Below are 20924 nucleotides of genomic sequence, written 5' to 3' on the forward strand. Positions count from 1 at the left end.
ACTAAAATAATAGTAATTCTAATACCAGAATCATGTGATCACCTGTGTTTGGATTTGATATAAAAATATAAGAAAATTAAATACCTCTATTCAAATTCTTAGTAAATAAACACAGCAAACTATCTTTTCTGATTTTAAGACTAGTCCTGGTGATCATGATGATAAAAAATACTTACTCTTAAAAAAATAGTTGGTGTGTGATAAGGATAAACAGATACCCAGTGTACCCACCTGTCACCATTTCCCCCACTGATGTGAAATGTCAGGCATGTTTTTTTAACTTAATTTTTAATAGTAAAAAAATATATATCAGTAGAAAATGAAATTTAAGAAAGCCACCTATAATCTTCCATCTAGTCCAGATATTTTATACACATTTTTCATCATTAATGGGCACACACTTGTGTTTTGGTTTTTTCCACTAAACATTTCATCAACAGTGTCATTAAATCAGCTTCGTAATTACAATATGCAATAGCTGCCTAATAATGTACCGCGATGGACTTAACCTCCTCTGCTATGAACTGGCTTTCCGCAAGTTAACCTCCTCTGCTATGAACTGGCTTTCCGCGCGCCACTCTCATAGGTGACAGTGGAATGACCTCTGGGCATATAGGATGTATTTCTTCTATCATATTATTTCCTGAGGCTGAGCGCACAGAAACGGGTAATTTACCAGCTCAACAAGTATCAACATTTCTAAGCTCTTCTATCTATATATTACCGGCAAACATTTTAAATCAGGTGCTTTACCACCTGATTAGATTCCAAATCAGGAAAACTAAGAATAATACAGTTTCGTTTCCAGTAAGCCAATCAGATTTTCCGATAAGACACCGAAGACATCAAATAGAATATCTGAATGTGCAAGTGACATGAGAAAAAAACAGATAAATCAGACTTCATCAAAATTAAAAAACTTTTGTGCTTTAAAGGTCATCATCAAGAAAGTGAAAAAGACAAGCCACAGGAGACAATATTTGAAAATCACATTATCTGGTAAGGCGCTCATAACTGAATAATAAAAGGACAAAAACCCAATTTAAAAATAGGTAAAGGACTTGAATAGACATTTCTCCAAAGAAGACATACAAATGACCAATAAGCATATTAAAATAAGTGCTCAACATCATTAGTCATTAGGGAAATACAAATTAAAACCACAATGAGATACCAATTCACACCCACCAGGATGGCTATAATCACAGTGACAGATAATACTACAGGTGAGGAAGTGGGGGAATCTAGAGCCCTCCTACGTTGCTGGTGGGAAGGTGAAACGGTACAGCCACTGCTGCACTTCAGAAACCAGTTTGGCAGTTCCTCAGAAAGTTATATATACAGTTACCATAAGACCCAGTAATTCCACTCCTAGGTATATACCAAATAGAAATGAAAATATGTCCACACAAATATTCAGAGCATCCTCATAGTAACAGCCAAATAGTAGAAGCAACCTCCACGGCCATCAATGGGTGAATGAATAAACACAATACGGCACGTCCCTACGACGGACTACTGTTCAGCCATAGAAAGGCATGGAGTACTGACACATGCTACAGCGTGGACAGAAACATCATGAAGACAGACACAAAATGCCACGTATCATGTGACTGCATTTGTATGAAACACCCAGAATAGGTACATCCATAGCGACAGAAAACAGATTCGTGTTTGCCAAGGGCTGAGGGGAGGGGAGAATGGGGACTGACCACTAATGGGGATGAGGTTTCTTTTGGGGGTGATGCAAATGTTCTAAAATTAGGTAGTGGTGATGGTTGCATAAAACTGTGAATATACTAAAAACCACTGAAAGGACTTCAAAAACCCAAGAAAGGTGGAGGAAAGTTACAGCACTCAGTTCTGTAGAAGAGGGTCATAATTCTCACTTCTAAGGTTACAGGTGATGCCATTGATTTATGACTTCCTGATTTGCCTTCCTCTTCCTGACTTCTGCCCTGGGGAAAGGTGAAAGGCAGTGGCTGTGAACGCCAGGTTTGAGGCGAGAGAGGGAAGAGAACCGCAGCCCTGGCAGCTAAGGAAGCAAGGGTGCTCACCAGGAGGCCAGGGAGCAGCAGAGCTGAGGGGCAGGGAAGTGCAGGCCCAAGGTACACAGCACCTGACACTCAGGCCTAACTGACACTTGCTATGGGGACTGTTCGCCACCGAGGAAGAGTTACATTATGTCCCTCATATTTTATTTACTAAGGCTGAGAGGGGAACAACATGAAGATGCATTTGATTTGGGGAAATGGTCCCAATGTCATTCACAACTGAGTCTCAGGGTAGCCCCAAATTGTCTTTCAAATCAATGATGGAGGGGAGCACCACTGCCTACCACTCTCTGGGGGAGTCAGTCATCCATGATGAAGATGATTGAATAACAGCAGTGGGGGAGGGGGGAGGAGGGGCAGCCACTGCCAAAGGTCACTGAGTGTTTAATACCAATACCGTAGGGAGAGCTTTTAGCCACACCCTCTCATTTTACTCTCACAGCAAACCCCAGAGGAGGAAACTACTGTCACTCCTGTTGTACAGACAAGAAAAACAAGGCTCAGAGAAGTGCAGTAACCACCTGAAGGGCGCATAGCTAGGAGGCAGCAGAGGCCGGTAAGCTGGTTATGGAGCCTGCCCTCAACCGCTCCACGCACTGAGCTCTCCGAGCAACCACAACACTGCTGGAAGAAGGCCTGCATGACTTTCCTGAGCTGTATTTACCCCCGGTGTTTATTAGGAAAGATTTCAAACATTCAGCAAAGTTGAAAGAATTGTTCAATGAATACCCACGTACTCACCACCTGGCTACTGCCACGGGGCTACTTCCAGCAACGTGACCCATATAGGTAAGCTGGGGTTGGTCTATTTGTCATACATTTTTTAAAGGGTATCCAATAAAAGCGGTGCTTAAAGGGGAAAGCTCTAATTATCTAGAAACCACTCCTCCAGCAGGCACTCATGGACCACGCCTGACAAGCAAGGCAGCAATTACGGTGAGGAGACACAGTTTGCCGAGTCGAGCCCCGAGTGAGGTGAGCTGTATAAATGTGAGGTTCTGTGCTGCCAGAGACTCGCAGCAAAGGACCAGACGACAATTGCCGGTTCTTCATTCTTTGTACAATCCTTTCTACACCCTTTCTCGAAAGCTTCTGTCTTATAAATGCATTGCTTTTTTAATGAGGAAATAAGACTGAAAGTACATAGCTTTCCCCCCAGAACCTGTCTTTGGAACCTGGGAATTGCTCAGTTCCCTAAATTAACAAAGCTGCAGCTAATTGTCACTGTACTTCAACACTGCAAAATATCACACACGTGGGGGCTGGAAATGAGTTTGTAGACCAAACTCTTATTAAAGTGTTTAGCTTTAAATTATAGGTAAGTCAGAAACTTTCTGTTGTTGTTTTAATTCTCAGGAAGGAACTGAAAGGACAGTAAGAGTTCAACAAAAGATTTCAAATGTTTAGAAGGCGACTGTCAGTAGACGCTTTCCAAATGTTATGGTGGCCGGGCCTCGGCCCTCCTGGACATGCAACCCACAACTTATTGATAGAAACAGGAATAATGGGAGAAGCTGACAGAGTTATAGAAACATAATCAGAGATTTCAATACACTACTCGTGGTTTTGAAAGCTCAAGTAGACAACAAGAAAGGATGTGAAGAATGAGACTTCTGTAACGAGGATGATTTGACAGATTTGGGTAGTCTTGAATATTCCACAGTAATCAACTTCATATTCTTTTAAGAACATTCATGAGACATATTTAAAAGTGGGTCATGTGTGGGGCTTCCCTGGTGGTGCAGTGGTTGGGGGTCCGCCTGCCGATGCGGGGTACGCGGGTTCGTGCCCCGGTCCGGGAGGATCCCGCATGCCGCGGAGCGGCTGGGCCCGTGGGCTGTGGCCGCTGGGTCTGCGCGTCCGGAGCCTGTGCTCCGCGACGGGAGAGGCTGCAGCGGTGAGAGGACCGCGTACCACAGAAAGAAAAAAAAAAAAAGTGGGTCATGTGGTATAACAGATCACAAGGAAACCTCAACTCATTCCAAAATAAAAATTTGCAGGTAGCATTCCCTTTTCTTTGTAATTGTTAGCAATACAGATTTACATTGAAATGTATCTTTTTTCCTTTCTATTTCAAATGATGCTCTATGTAGAGTTTCTCTCAGAAATAATGAAGAAAAGTGAAAATCCTTCCTATTCTCCCCAGAGATAGCCACTGTTAACAATCTAGGGCCCATTATTTCAGATATGTTTTCTAGACATAAGTTACTACAACCAATTTTTTAAAAAACCAAAAAAGGAGTTGTATTTTCACATTCTGTTCTGATCCTCTTTTTTTCTTCCCACAACAATGTAGTTCCAACATCTCTCCATGTCAGAACCTACAGTTTATCTCACTCTTTTAAACACTGTTCCAATTTATGCGTGCATCATAATTTACTTAACCAACCTAGCTCTTAACAGACATTCGCATTTCGCCAATTTTTGAAACTCTTACAAAAATGTTTCAATGGTTATCCCTGCGAATACTTTTGCGCATTTGAAAATATCTGAAATTCTGAATTTCTTATAAGTACAATTGCTGTGGCATTTAAAATACTGTCAGTAAACTACAAAACTGCCCTCTAAATAGGTGGTACTGATTTTCACCCCCATCACCAGAGAATGAAGTGATCTAAGTGTCACTGCATGTCATCACTACTTCTGGTCTTTGCTAATACATACATGAAAAACTGGTCACTACTGTTTTAACTTGCATTTCTTTACAGGCATGGCTGAGAAGCTTTTCATGTGTTACTGACATTTTGTGATAAATTATTTTTTGTCCATTTTTCTATGGATTTTAAGAGTTCTCTATATATTAAGGAAATTGGCTCTTCATCATCTATCAGAGGAAGCTGTGGTTTATACCAACATTGCAAGGATGTTTTAAAACTAGGAAATCTCTAAAAATCATTAACATCATTAATAAATTAAAGGAGAGAAACCAAAACAGCACTTAATAGGATTACACTCACGTTTTTTCTTGTGGTAAAAAACACGTAGCTTAAAATTTACCATCTTAACCACTTTTAAGCGTACAGTAGTGTTAACTACACCCACACTGTTGTAGGTCGGATTTCCAGACCTCTTTTTATCTTGCAGAACTGCAACACTATACTCACTGAACAAAAATGGGTCCCCTTTCCCGTCCCCCAGCCCCTGAGAACCACCATTCTACTTTCTGCCTCTACAAGTTTGACAACTTTAGACGCCTCGTGTAAGTGGATCCATGCAGAACTTGTGTTTCTGTGACTGGCTTATTTCACTATGTCCTCAAGGTTCACCCATGTGGTATCATGTGACAGGATTCCCTTCCTTTGAAGGGTTGAATAATATTCCATTGTGTGTGTATACATATACATACATATATATACATTGTGCATGTGTATATATATATATATATATATATGTGTGTGTGTGTGTGTGTGTGTGTGTGTGTGTGTATACATTTATGTGTGTGTGTATTCTCCACATTTCCTTTATCCATTCATCTGGTGATGGACATTTAAGTTGCTTCCATATCTTGGCTATTGTAAACAATGCTATGAACATGGGCGTACAAATATCAAATACAAATATCCTGCTTTCAATTCTTCTGGATATAAACCCTGAAGTAGGTTTGCTGGACACATGGATTTACTAAGGAACCTTCATAATGTTTTCCATAGCATCTACACCATTTTACATTCCCAACAGTGACAAGGGTTCCAACTTTTCCACACCCTCACCAACACTTATTATTTTTGTGTGTGGGTTTTTTTTTGGGGGGGGGAGGCGTGGGGTAGATAGTGGCCATCCTAACAGGCATGAGGTGATATCCGATCTGGTTTGATCTGCATTTCGCTAATGATTAGTGATGTTGAGCATCTCTTCATATGCTTGTTGGCCTTTTGTATAGCTTCTTTGGAGAAATGTCTATCCAAGTCCTTTGCCCATTTTTTATCAGGCTGTTTTCTGTTTTTGTGTTGTAAGAGTTCTTTATGTATTCCAGATATTAACCCATTATCAGATATATGGTTTGCCAATATTTTCTCCCATTCTATAGGTTGCCTTTTCTTTCTGTTCACTGTTTCCTTTGATGCACAGAAGTTTTTAAGGTTAATATAGTCCCATTTGTCTATTTTTGCTTTTGTTGCATGTGCTTTTTGTGTCACAGCCAAGAAATCACTGCCAAACCAATATCATGAAGCTTTTCCCCTATGTTTCCTTCCGGGAGTTTTACAGTTTCAGGTCTTTATTTTTGACTTAATTTTTATATATGATGTAAAGTAACGGTTCAACTTTATTCTTTTTCATGTGGATGTCCAGTTTTCCCACATCACCATTTGTTGAACATTTGTTGAAGAGACTATCCTTTCTCCACTGTGTAGCCTTGGCATCCTTGCTGAAGATCATTTGGTCATATGTGAGAGAGTTTTACTTCTGGGCTCTGTATTCTGTTCCATTGGTCTGTGCCTGCCTTTATGCCAGTACCATACTGTTTCTATCACTGTAGCTTTGTAATATATTTTGAAATCAGGATGTGTGAGGCCTCTAGCTTTGTTTTTCTTCCACAGATTGTTTTGGCTATTCAGGGTCCTTTGAGATTCCATGTGAATTTTAGAATTTTTTTTCCATTTCTGCAAGCAAATGTCAATGGGATACCGATAGGGATAGCACTGAACCTGTAGATTACTTTGAGTAGTATGGACATTTTAACAATATTAAGTTTTTCAATCCATGAACATGAGATGTCTATTTACTTGCATCCTCTTTAATTTCTTTTGGAATTGTTCTGTAGTTTTTAATGTACAAGTCTTTTGACTCCTTGATTAAGCTTAAGTATTTTATTCTTTCTGACACTATTGTAAATGAGATTATTTTCCTAATTTCCTTTTTGGATTTTTCCCTGTTAGTATATAGGAGCTGATTTTGTTGTGTGTTGATTTTGTGTCCTGTAACTTTGTTGAATTCCTTTGTTCTAACAGTTATTTTGGTGGAATCTTTAGGGTTTCCTATCTATATGATCATGTCACCTGTGTACAGAGACAACTTTACTTTTTCCTTTCCAAGTCAGATGCCTCTGCTAAGACTTCCAGTAGTTTAAAAGAGGAGGTAAGAGTGGGCATCCTTGCCTTGTTCCTAATCCTAGATGAAAAGCTTTCAGTTCTCCACCGCTAAGAATAATGTTAGCTGTGGGCTTTTCATATATGGCCTTTATTATGCTGAGGTAATTACCTTCTATTCCTAGTTTGTTGAAGGTTTTTATCATAAAGGATGTTAAATTTTATCAAGTGCTTTTTCTTCATCAATTGAGATGATCACATGGTTCTTATCCTTAGTTCTGTTAATGTTGTATATTACACTGATTGATTTTCACAAATCCTCCCACTTGGTCATAGTATATAATCCTTTTAATATGCTGTTGAATTCAATTTGCTAGTGTTTTGTTGAGCATTTTTATATCAACATTCATCAGGAATATTGGTCTGCAGTCTTCTTTTCTTGTAGTATCTTTGTCTGGTTTTGGTATCAGGTAATGCTGACCTCATGAGTTTGGAAGTGTTCCCTCCTCTTCAATTTTTGGAAGAGTTTGAGAAGGTTTGGTGTTAAAATTCATTCATTCATTCATTCATTTTTTTAATAAATTTATTTCATTTATTTATTTATTTATTTTTGGCTGTGTTGGGTCTTTGTTGCCATGCATGGGCTTTCTCTAGTTGCGGCGAATGGGGACTCTTCCTTGTTGCGATGCGTGGGCATCTCATTGCAGTGTCTTCTCTTGTTGTGGGGCATGGGCTCTGAGCATGCAGGCTTCAGTAGTTGTGGCGTGTGGGATTCAGTAGTTGTGGATTGCAGGCTCTAGAGCACAGGCTCAGTAGTCGTGGTGCATGGGCTTAGTTGCTCCGCAGCATGTGGGCTCTTCCTGGACCAGGGCTTGAACCCGTGTCCCCTGCATTGGCAGGCAGATTCTTAACCACTGTGCCACCAGGGAAGTCCCATTCATTCATTTATTATTGAGGTACAGGTGAATTCAAATTTTTTAAATGTTTGGTAGAAATCTCCAGTGAAGCCATTTGGCTTTTCTTTGTTAAAAGGTTTTTGATTACTGATTTAATCTCCTTATTGGTTATAAGTCTGGTCAGATTTTTTATTTCTTCATGACTCAGTCTTGGTAGGCTGTATGTATTGCAGAATTTATCCATTTCTTCTAGGTTATCCAATTTGTTGGCATATAATAGTCTCTTACGATCTTTTTTATTTTTGTGGCATCAGTTGTACTGTCTCCTCTTTCATTTCTGATTTTTGTTATTGGGTCTTCTCTGTTTTATTCTTAGTCTGGCTAAGCATTTGTGAATTTTGTCTGTCCTTAAAAAAAAAAAAACTCAACTCTGTTTTGAATATTTCTACTGTTTTTTATTCTCTATTTTCCCTCTAATCTTTATTATTTCCTTCCTTCTGCCAGCTCTGGGTTTAGTTTGTTCTTCTTTTTCTAGTTCCTTGAGGTATAAAGTTAGTTGACTTGAGATCTTTCTTCTTTTTTTAATGAAAGTATTTACCACTATAAATGTCCCTCTTTGTATTGCTTTTGCTGCATACCTAAGTTTTGGAATGTTGTGTTTTTGTTTTCATTTGTTTCAAGGTATTCTCTAACTTCCCCTGTGATTTCGTCCTTGACCCACTGGTTGTTCAAGAATGTGTTGTTTAATTTCCTCATATTTGTGAATTTTTCAGTTTTCCTTCTGCTATTGGTTCCTCTTTTCATTTCACTGTGGTTGAAAAAGATACTTGATACAATTTCAATCTTCTTAAATTTCTTAAGACTTGTTTTGTGTCCTAACATGTGATCTATCCTAGAAAATGTTCTCTGTGCACTTGAGAGGGTGTATATTCTGCTGTTGCTGGGTGAAGTGTTCTATATATGTCCATTAGGTGCAGTTGTTCTTTAGTGTTATTCAAGTCTGAACGACCATTCTTGAAAAGATTTAGCAAATGAAGGAAATAAAGGAAAAAAGAAGGAAATGTCCTTAGATGAAGGATTTCTCCCAGAAACCACAGCAAACATTATACCTAATAGTGAAACATTCAAGTCAGGAACAAGATAAGGATTCCCGCTATTATCATTTGACACAGTAATAGGATGCTAGATGGTAAAAACTGTTGAGACAAAGCAGTGTTACTTGCATATGAGGGGACTGTCTAGTAAGAAAACCCCCTGAAAATTTATTATAACTAATAAGAAAACTGACAGGATGATGAGATATATCTGCAACACACACATATCATTAAGTTTCCCATATGCCAAAAGTAATCAATTAGAGAAGGAAATGGAGGTGGGGAGAGAGTGAGCCCATTCACATTCACAAGCAAATGTGGAAAAGACCTCAGAATAAACCTTGTATCACCTCACACCTGTCAAAATGGCTATCATCCAAAAGTCTACAAATAACAAATGTTGGTGAGAATGTGGAGGAAAGGGACCCTTGTACACTGTTGGTGAGAATGTAAATTGGTGCAGTCACTATGGAAAACACTATGGAGGTTCCTCAAAAAACTAAAAATAGAACTACCATATGATCCAGCAATCTCACTCCTGGGCATATATCTGGAAAAGATGAAAACTCAAATTTGAAAAGATACATCACCCCAATGTTCACAGCAGCACTATTTATAATAGCCAAGATATGGAAGCTACCTAAGTGTCCATGAACAGATGAATGAATAAAGAAGATGTAGTGCGTGTATGTGTGTGTGTATGTGCATGTATATACATATATATGTGTGTGTGTATATACACACACACATACAAATGTGATCGAATATTACTCAGCCATAAAAAAGAATGAAATTCTGCCATTTGCAACAACATGGATAGAACTAGACAATATTATGCTTAGTGAAATAAGTCAGACAGAGAATGACAAACACTCTATGTTGTCACTTATATGTAGAATCTAAAGGGTAAAACAATCAACCGTATATAACAAAACAGAAACAGACTTACAGATATAGAGAACAAACTAGTGGTTACCAGTAGGGAGAGGGAAGGGGGTAGGTAAGATAGGGGTATGGGATTAACAGACACAAACTACTCTGTATAAAATAAACAACAAGGATATATTGTACAGCACAGGGAAATACAGCCATTATTTTGCAATAACTTTAAAAGGAGTATAATCTATAAAAATACTGAATCACTATGTTGTATACCTGAAACTAATATAGTATTATAAATTAACTATACTCAATTTTTAAAAAAATTTAAATAAAGCTGATATGTGTAAAATCTATATGACAATAACTATAAAACTTTAATAAGAACAAAAAAGACTTAAATATAGAGAGAGTCATAGCATATTCCTAGAGCTAAAGATTTGCATTTATATAGATGTCAATTCTCTCTAGATTAATCTCTAAATTCAGAAGAATTACAATCACAATCAAAATTCCATCAGGTAAAGCAAGTATTGTAAAATGTTAATGGTAAAATCTAGGTGGTGAGTATACGCATGTTCATTATAAAATTCTTTCAGTTTTTCTGTATGTTTGAAACTTTTTATTTAAAATATGTTGGGAGAAATGCATCATGATTTTTGATGGAATCTGACAAGCTGAATCTGAAATTCCTCTGGAAGGAGAAAAGTACAGAACAGCTTTAAAAGTTTTGAGACAGAACTATTTAGAGGAACTTACTTTACATCAAAACATATTTTAAGGCTAGAATGATTAAAATAACGTATGATCAGCATAAGAATTGATAACTGGATGAATGGATCATTTACATACACTTTGAATACATGGGACTTTCAGGCCATGAAAGCAGTGCTATTTTTAAATCAGTTGGGAAAGAGAGGCAAATAAGTATTAGGACAACTGAGTTCAACACATTATAAAGAACAATATTTTTCAAGCGAATTTAATAGAGAAATATAACAAGCAAAATTACAAACATAGTAGAAAAAAAAAAGAGAAGTTTATAGCTGTGCTGAACATTTTCAAGTTCTTCCTATGTAAGACTCAAAACCTAGAAACCACAAAAGAGAAGGTTGATTGATTTGGCTACATAAATATTTAAAACTTTTGAATAGTAAAGGAAGCCATTAATAAGGGTTAAACACAAGTGACATACTGGGATAAATTTTATAAAGCACATTATAAATAATTAATATTTACAATGTGTAAGACAAAAATATAGAAAAGGCTGCAAAGAAAATGAACAAGCAAAATACACAAGCTATAAACTAGGAAAGATGCTCAACCTCACTAGTAATCAGGGAAATTGAAATTAAATAAAAAATGGAGGTTTTTTCCCCCATTCTTCACAGATTGGCAAAAATTGGAAAGACAGACCATACAGTATGCATGCACCATTGGTGAGAGCATAAATTGGTGAAATTTTTATTACGGTCAATCTAGTAACAGCCATCAAAATTTTAAAAGGCATATCCTTTTATCTAGCCATTTCACTTCTAACAACCCACATAGTCTGATGAAGTACTAAAATACAGGCACACGATCACAACGATATCAATAAGGTCATTTACCGCATCATTTCTTAGCATTAAAAGTGTCCATTAGTAAAGTAGTGATAAAACAAAAAACAGAACATATGTACTAGGAAATGAAATGCAGCCACTGAAAAGGATTAAGACCTATGTGTACTGATGTAAACATATCTCCAAGACATATTTAAACAATAAAATATGTAAATATACTGCATAATAAAATACATGATTTCATCATATAGTGAACAATCTATCTAGACTTGTATTTGTTTGAATATGAACAGAATTTAGAAGAACAAAGGATAAATACTGATCCATCAAACAATAATGACTTTATCAGGAAGGAGAAGAGCATTTATTCTTTTTTTTTTAACTTTATGCCTTCTATATTGTTTGAATTTGTTACAATCACGTGTTGCTTTTAATTTTTAAAATAGCAGTAAGGATTAAAATAAATAGAATGATTAGTGCCAGTGAGCAGTACGCCCTGCAAATAGGGCAGCCAGCATACAGAATGGTTGTGAATTGCTCATTTACAGCTGGGAGGTTTCAGTGTGACGTGGACCGTTCTGTGCACAAGAGGTACAAGAGGGGGAATGGGGGCGGCATCCTGATACCCCAAGGCCTTGTCAAAATGGAGCCCTATTCTGTGCCACTATCTTATCATTTACTTTGCAAACTTGCCTTGCTGAAGTCATTCAACTGGAACAATAAATGATAACTGCCATGGATTTCCCTGTACCAGAGAGGCGGAGGGAATCGGACCACTCACTGTTTTCAAGTATCATTTTCAAGTCATCAGTGGATTTGACCATTTTGTTGAACCCTTGCCATCCTGAAATCCTTACGGGCACAATTTGATTAGGCAGAATCCTTGGAAGTGCAGTTTTTACCCTTGAAAATAGCCCGAGTTAACAAACATCCTAAAAATTACATATCGGTGTGAAGTCACACATGATAGCTGGAAAAATTTAGTAAACCCTACACACTGGAAGTGTCAAAAAGTTGTATGGGGGCCAGATGTGCAAGAAAAGTGAAACAGAACACCCAGAAGGTTCTTGTGTGAATTCAGTCCGGGCTGTAAGTGACAGAACGTATAAATACCTTTTAGAGTCGCTGTTTGGCATGAATCAAGTGATCCCAGTAGCAGTACTGTGAACCACTGCCATAAACTCTGAATTAAATCAATGGGTTCCATCTCCAGAGACTTCTGAAGTATAAGATAATACCACACAAAAGTGGATCAATTTGCACTAATGGCGCCACCGCTATGCTAGAAAGTCTGAGAAATTTCCATGCCAACCAGGAAACCGGATTTACTTCAATTCTCTCTCTCAAAGTGCTTCATAGCCTGCAAAGCGCTTTTGTCTCTCTCAATTCATCCCAGTAGCCTCCGGAGTTGGTTATTATTGCCCCTGTGCCCACAGCACCGAGGAGCTATTGAGCAAGAAAGGGGAGGTGACAGGACCGAAGTCACACGCAGATTCGTATGTGAGCCTGATGTTTTAACTCCTATGTTCTTTCTTAGGCCACATCCACTATGAATACCAACTGAATAATAAACCCACTACCTATAATGATTTTTTACATTAGCTACATTATTAATTGCATAATTTTGGGCCTTCTTACAGAGGGCTCAAAGATTTTTCCAAGCTGAGTTTGTCCAGTGTTGTTATTTTTAAAGATTAAAATGACTTGACAGGGCTATCATGATCCTTAATATGTATAACATTTTTAGACTGACAGAAGAGGGGAGGGATTACTTACTCTCATGACTAGAGAACTCTGTTACAGTGGGGCTAAGTGATTAGACCGAGGTTAGCCAGCAGGAACCTACAACAAAAAGAACACAAGGGAGACCATCCATCCTCAGGAATGTATATGGGCAGGACCTTGGCAGCCCAGCAGATCTGCTGGCTGGAATTGTCAGATTTCGGCTGAAACAAAGAAAGGAGTTACAAAGAACTGAAGTCTGTCTCTGAGCCCAAGGCCTCCAGTGTCAAAGCCACGTCAAGCCCAGAGCTGGCCTCATTTTGCTCTCTGGATACTTACGGGTCACAATACTTCCTGCATTTAGTAATCACCATCCAGCGGAGGGCTCAGGGCCAGAGCTCTCTACTTATTCGTCCCCCTCAAAGAATTCTTGTTTCTGTCAAGTCACCAACAGAAATAGCCTGCTCCCGTCAGATGTCATCACCTCTATAGTGAACAGTAATTCACTCTTTCTCAAGCTCAGAGAGGCGATGATGATAAAAAATACAGTGGCCTCAGAATTAAAGGGACTTTAGAGACCACATATTTCCATCGCTCTTCTTTGCATGAATCATCTTGAAAGTATCACTACTGTGGTTAGATGGCTAACCACGCAGTCCTTCCAGGTGGTTAGGCTGGCCTATGCTTGACTACCTCCAGAGACGGGAGGTCAGCACCTACCGGGCTTGAAAAGATGTTGGAAATGGCTCCTTGTAGTCAGCACCCCCAAAATTACCTTCCTGTGTGTTTTACTCACTAAATTTAATTTTTCACTCAAAAATAGTTGAGGACTTACTACGTGCTAGGCACTGGGTACGCAAGGATTTTTTAAAAGATGCCACCCCTGTACTGAAGAAGCTTATCACTTACTGTAGTTATTAGGCTCTTCATCTGTAATCTGGGGCTTACTTTCCTTCTGCACACAGTGGACTTCCCTGACCACCTGCAGTTGGGTGTAAACAGTGAAATGTAAGCAAATGTGTCATCTCTAGGGAAAAGCATTAAGAGAAAGTACACGCTTTGCTTCACTGTTTACTCTCTGGCCTGGCAACTGGCAATGTTTCAGATCATGGTTACTGTTAGCCTGGGTTAGGGAAAACAAAAGCTGACCTGCAATGCACACATAACGTGAGCAAGAAATAACCTTTGTCGTGTTAAGCCACTGCAGTTTTTGGAGTTGCATGTTACTACAGCATAATCCAACCCATCCTGACAGATACACAGTACAAGGGAAGCCAGACAAATAAATCAACAAAAATCGAATGACAAGCCGAGTGTTGCAGTGGGGGCATTGCAAGATTCAGTGAGGGTGTAGGAAAAGATTTACCACCACCTAAGTTTTCTGGAGTTGGGTAAGGCTTCACAGAAGGGGCAGCCTTTGAAATAGACATTGGAGGATGAGTAGATACTGACAAGCAGACATGTTAAGAAAAAGGTGCTCTAGACAGAGGAACTCTTTATGCAGAACCACGGAGGAAAGAGGGGACATGGTTGGAGAGCTACCAAGGAGCTCGGTTTTGCTGGCATATGAGTCTGAATGTGGTGTATCTCCCATGAAGCTAAAGAAGCTGAAGCTTCAGGGACCCTCACTTGATGGGCACTTTCCAAGGAATGTATCTATATTTTTATAAATTTATGCTTATATTCTAGACACTTCCCCTCCCCCTCAGGAGACCCTCCCTCCTAATGTTCAGGTTCCACCAAAGCTGGGTCTGCTTCTGATGGGGTAGAGGGGAGCAGGAGATGACAACAGGTATACAGAGAAGATCTGAAGACCTATAAATCTTCCACATGACACCTTTTTCAACATTTGAAAAAAGGAATCATGTTCCCTAAGAGTCTTTTACCCCCCAAGCCAGTCATTCTCATTGCTGCACTTGGGGTCATGGGTTGGAATGTCTGGCGTCATCTCAATTGCTCTTCTCTGAATGTGCTATTTGTCTAGAGCCCTCTTAAGAGTGGCACCTGAATCCAAATCGAATTCTCCAGATGAAGTCTGAATGTATTTATCACTTTTCTTAATGGAGTTTCAAGCATCATACTTAATCCTTCCATAAAAGTTGTTACCCAGGGCTTCCCTGGTGGCGCAGTGGTTGGGAGTCCGCCTGCCGATGCAGGGGACACTGGTTCGTGCCCCGGTCCGGGAAGATCCCACATGCCGCGGAGCGGCTGGGCCTGCGAGCCATGGCCGCTGAGCCTGCGCGTCCAGAGCCTGTGCTCCGCAACGGGAGAGGCCGCAGCAGTGAGAGGCCCGCATACCACAAAAAAAAAAAAAAAAGTTGTTACCCAATGATGCCAGATTATTTACACTGTGAAATTCCCCAGAAAAATATAAGCATTGCTCTTGGATTTAATTCACCCCCAATACCAATACCAAAATACAACACCTGATTGTTTCCCTTTAGGTTTGGCAGACTGTGAAGAACAAGTTTGATAGAGAAAAGAAAGAAAGTTAATTCATTTAACAAATGTTTCCTAAGCACCTACCCCATGCCAGGCACTGTCCTAGATGCTAGAATATGGGTAAGGCAAAAAAGAGATATAAAATTCTCTGCCGTCCTGGAGTTTACATTCTAGTTTAGGGGACAGACAATAAACCAAATAGATATGTGAAATTGTGTGTTAAAGAGGAGTAAGTACAATGGAGAAAAATAAAGCAGGGAAGGCGGACAAGGAATGTGGTAGGTGGGGAGGGGATGAGGCGGCAATGTTAATTATGGTGGCTAGAATGGCCCTGCTGAGAACATGACATTGGAGCAGGGACTCAGAGGTGAGGAAGTGAGCCATCTGGAGTTGAAGAGTGTCCCAGGCACAGGCACAAGCTGGTGCAAGGACCTTGAGGTGGGAATGTGTCTGGTTTGTTCAAAGAACAGAAAGGAGGCCAGCACAGCTGAGTGGGAGTAGTCAAGAGAGAGCAGGAGAAGACAGGGTCAAAGAGGTGGGGAGGCAGACTGTGCAGGGCCATTGTGACAACTTGGGCTTCTCTGAGATGGACAGTGCCCTGGGGGGGCTTGGAGCAGAGGGTTGATGTGATCTGACTTGTGTCCCACAGGACGCATCTGCTGGCCGTGTTGAGAACAGGCCACAGGAAAAGCAAGAGGAGAAGTAGAAACCTGTCAGGAGGGTATGGCAGCAATCCGGGCAGGAGATGACAACAGCCTGGTCCAGGACAGTAGAGATGGAGGTAAAGAGAGATGTCTGGATTCTGGACACATTCTGAAAGTAGAGCTGACAAGATTTCCTAAGGATGGAGCATGTGAACATCGCATCCACAGGAATCAAGGATGACTCTGAGGTTTTTGACCTAAGCAACCGGAAGGGTGGTGCTGCCATCAACCAAGATAGGTTTGAACCTGGGAAGCTTACTATCAAAAGCCAAAGCAAATGCGTACTGAGACTGGAAGGTCCCTTTCTAGGTGGAAAACTGGACTGGGCTGGTTTGGACATAAGAATTTCAGAGAACTAATGGGTCAGGCTGCTAATGAGCGGGGAGGCTGTGCAAGGCCAGCGTCCCAGTGAAAATTCTGGTGTCTGCCGAAACCTGCTCGAACCCACAGAGAAACTATGGGAAGCAGGGTGGGGGCTAGAGGGTGAGGAGGTGGGGACAGGGGGAAGCTGGGGACAAACCGAGGCTACTTGGAAAGCCAACTAGTCAGAACCGGCACCCTTCAAAGTTAATCATGTTACAGGGAAATGTACTTGAATCCCAAATGCTGTTCCAAGTACAAAAGTAAATTACTTTATTAAATTTAAAACTAAAAATTCAAGAGAGCAAAATAGGAAATGGTTTGTTCTGGATATGGTTTTCCTTCTGAATTGCATTGGTTTTGTTTTAACTGAACTTTTCCAGCATGGGTCAGAGACTTCACAGGCTAGATAGCTTGCAGGCCAGTGGGCACGCCTGAGCCTCTCAGGAGCACTCATCTAAAGCGAACTCTCTGGCTCTCCCCCCTGGGGGCTCTGTTCTCCTCTCCCCTCCCAGGCTCAGCCTGCACCGTGGACTTTCTTCAGTGGCCCCACTACAAAGCCCAGCAAGAGCTCACACACAAGAAAGGAGGCTCCATTGCACTCAGAGCACGAGAAATACTAATTAAAACCACTCTTGATTCTCCTTCTTTCACTTACTTTGGAAAAGCTTGAAACATGTGACAATGTACTGAGTTAGCAGGGAAGTGAGGAAATTAGGCGCTCTCACACACGGCTTGTGGGAGTGAGAAGTGGTAAAATCTCTACCGAGAATATTTAACAATAGCTAACAAAATTACAAACGCTCACCCGCTTTGATTCAGCAAGTCTGCTTCTAGGAACATAGCCTACAGATGTGCTTGTCCATGAGCGCAGTGTTGTAGGTATAAGGTGGTCCACTGTCAACCCCGTAGTAACAAAGAGCTGGAAATAACCTAACTGTCCCACAAAAAGGGGAAGGGGAATAACATGCACCCGTGAAAAAGAGTGGGGCACACTTTTTACACTGCTATGGATTAAGCTTCAAGATGTCTTTTTTTTTTGGCGGGGGTATAGTTGATTTACAATGTTCTGTTAGTTTCAGGTGTACAGCAAAGTGAATCAGTTATACATATATATATATAAGCCACTCTTTTTTTTTTTTTTAGATTCTCTTCCCATTTAGGCCATTACAGAGTATTGAGTAGAGTTCCCTGTGCTTTTCAGCAGGTTCTTATTATTCATATTAGTTACCTATTTTATATATAGTAGTGTGAAGATGTCCTGATATATGTTGTCTTTTAAAAAGCACAGTGCAGAAGAAAAGACATACACGTGCTTATGTATACACGCACTTCAAATCTCTCCAGACCAGGACGTGAGAAACTAGTAACAGCGGCTGACTCTGGGGAGGGGGACGGGGTGACAGGGAAGCTTTTGCCTGTGAACCGTTTCAAATGCCGAACAATGTGAAGGTGCTAGATATTCAAAACAAAAGATTAAAATGTGAATAAATATATACATGGAAAAATGTTAACCCCTTTCCTAAAGTATGTGAGTTGTTACAAACAGCAACAAGTGAAGCAGTGAGTGGCTGCTGGGGCTGGGCAGAGGGCCTTCAAGAATATGCGACTGGGGCCCAACACCATGTAGAGCTCCTCCACAGTTCAAGCTTCTAATCAATACAGATGGGCTTGTGCTTAACTTCTGTAGTGGTGCGCAAGGGCACATCACCTACAGCTAAATAGAATACCTGCAGCTAAATATACTCCGCCTGCCTCCAGCCTAAAGCCATGGTTGTAAAGTGACTTCTATGCATGCAAGTTGGAGGAATGGGACAGTACATGCAGAGCAACCTCTTTCCCAATCAAAAAATCCTACGGCAACCTGTTATCCAGCCTCCATTTGAGTACCTCCATGGTCTGAGAGCTCATTATCACTTACAGCAATTTATTAAAAGCTCTTTTCTTAGTTGGACCTGATTCCCAGGCTTTAGACTTGTGTTTTGAACAGACACAGAACAAGTCAACACTCTTCACTACGTGAGCAGTCAACTCCCTCTATACATCAGCCTTTCACGCAGTTGAAGGTCGTCATTTCATCCTTTAGTATTCACCTCTGTAGTGTAAGCATCCCGAATTCAACCCACTCTCTCTCTAGTGACCTGTTTTTTGAACACCCTCTATTTTGTCTATGTCTCTCTCAAAATGTGGCAATTAGAACCAAACAAGCATTCGAGATTTAGCCTAAACAGAAGAGAATTAAACCAGGCAGTGTTTTAATCATTCTACTACCACTGCTAATACTATCAGAAATCTATCCAGGGAGAAGTTCTATTTTCTTTTTCTCCCCACACAAATGAGGGATTTGAGGCCCAGAGAGGTGAGGTGACCCAGTGGGACAAGGGAACACTGTTGGAATTTGGTGGGACTGGGATTCTTTCATCACGAGGCCATTGGAGTACACATTTTACAATTCTGATAGAGCAGTTAGTTCTCTTTCTTCCCCTCTGAATTCTACCTTCTCGTCTTTTTTTCTTTCCTTCCAGTTTTACTGAGATATAACTGACATACAGCACTTCATAAGTTTAAAGTGTACAGCCTAATGATGTGACTTCCCTACAGCATGAAATGGTGACGACAATAAGTTTAGTGAACATCCACCATCTCAGACAGATACGTTAAAGAAAAAGAAATTTAAAAAAATGTTTGTCCTTGTGCTGAGAACTCTTAGGATTTACTCTTAACAGATTTCCTATATAACATCCAGCAGTGTTCACTGTATTTGTCATGTAGTACATGACATCCCTAGTGCTTATTTATCTCCTAACTGGAAGCCTGTCCCTTCTGACTGCCTTCATCCTATTCCCCCTCCCCTCACATACCCACCTTCTCGTCTTGAGGGAATGTTTCGGTTTCTTGTCTTCGTTATAGCCATGCCACAGGGGTCACAGCTCTGTGGCCAATGAGGCTCTTGTGGGCTCCAGAGGGCCTGGCTGGGGATGGCATCTGGGACCCCTCCGTGCCGCTAACACCTCTCTCCCCAGGGATAACAGCCCTTGCGAGATCTTCTCTGAAAACCCTCTTCAAACGTGTAAGTCAGCCCAACCTCCGCCCTGAACAGTCTTCTAGCACAGCACCATCTTTCACAACACTTATCAAAATTTGTCATTGGCTCCTTATTCACATCTTTTCCTGCTTACTGTCTCTCACAGTTGGCTGTAAGCTCGATAAAGTCGGGGCCTAAACCCCCAGTGTCCTCAGCATCCAGCTCAGTGCCTGGCACACAGTAATGATTTTCAGCGAGTGAATGGATGAATAAATGGGAGCTGAGAATGGGGTTAACAACTCTCACCAGACAGAGCTGGGTTTGTGTCCCAGAGCCCTGCCACTGTGAGCTGTGTATTCCTGGGCAAATGACTCAATTCCTCACTGGTAAGATGGAGACAATGACGCCTAACTCACAGAGCTGACATGATATTCAGTGAATTGATGAGTGCACATAAGCATTTAGCGTGCTGCCTCGTTCACAGTAAGCGCTCAGTAAATCACAGTTACTGCAGCAATTGCGGCTGCCCTAATTCTACCACCTTCCACTCAGAGGCTGGCCACTGGAGGATGACAATTAACTGGAATAGCAAAAGGTACATCCGCTCTTTTATCCTGTTTGCTTTTTTTAAAAGTTGTGTAAAAAAAAACACATAACACAAAACACACCAGCTTAATACTTTTAAGTGTACAGTAGGATTAACTAGACCCATACTGTTGAACAACACATCTCCAGCCCTCTTTTCATCTTGCAAAACTGAAAGTCTATACCCAGGGAACAGCAATGGGTCCCCTTTCCCCTTCCCCAAGCCCCTGGCAGCCACCGTTCTATCTTCTAAGAGTCTCTGCCTACTTGAGGCGTGGAGCTGTGCAGTATTTGTGTTTCTGTGCCTGGCTTATTTCACTTAGCATTACGGCCTCAAGGTTCACCCAGGTTGTACTATGTGACAGGATGCCCTTCCCTTTTTAAGGCCAAATATTTCATTGTATGTATAGACCATGTTTTTATCCATTTATCTGTTGACAGACATTTGGGTTGCTTCAGCTAGTGTGAAAATGTTGCTTCATATAAACAAGTGTGTGCAGATCTCTGAGATGCTGCTTTCGATACTTTTGGATAGAGATTGCTTTTTTTTTTTTTTTTTTTTTTTTAAACTCTC

At 40.5% G+C, this 20924-nt stretch overlaps 1 protein-coding gene across 3 annotated transcripts in view; it reads right to left on the reverse strand.

Moving 5' to 3' along the window:
- ZHX3 (zinc fingers and homeoboxes 3) overlaps positions 1-20924 on the reverse strand; it is a 128960-nt gene that overhangs the window by 16995 nt on the left and 91041 nt on the right. The gene's annotated exons all lie outside the window — the stretch shown is intronic.

This window comes from Neophocaena asiaeorientalis, unplaced genomic scaffold, assembly GCF_003031525.2.
Source record: "Neophocaena asiaeorientalis asiaeorientalis breed wild unplaced genomic scaffold, Neophocaena_asiaeorientalis_V1.1 scaffold82, whole genome shotgun sequence".
NCBI classification, from domain to species: domain Eukaryota; kingdom Metazoa; phylum Chordata; class Mammalia; order Artiodactyla; family Phocoenidae; genus Neophocaena; species Neophocaena asiaeorientalis.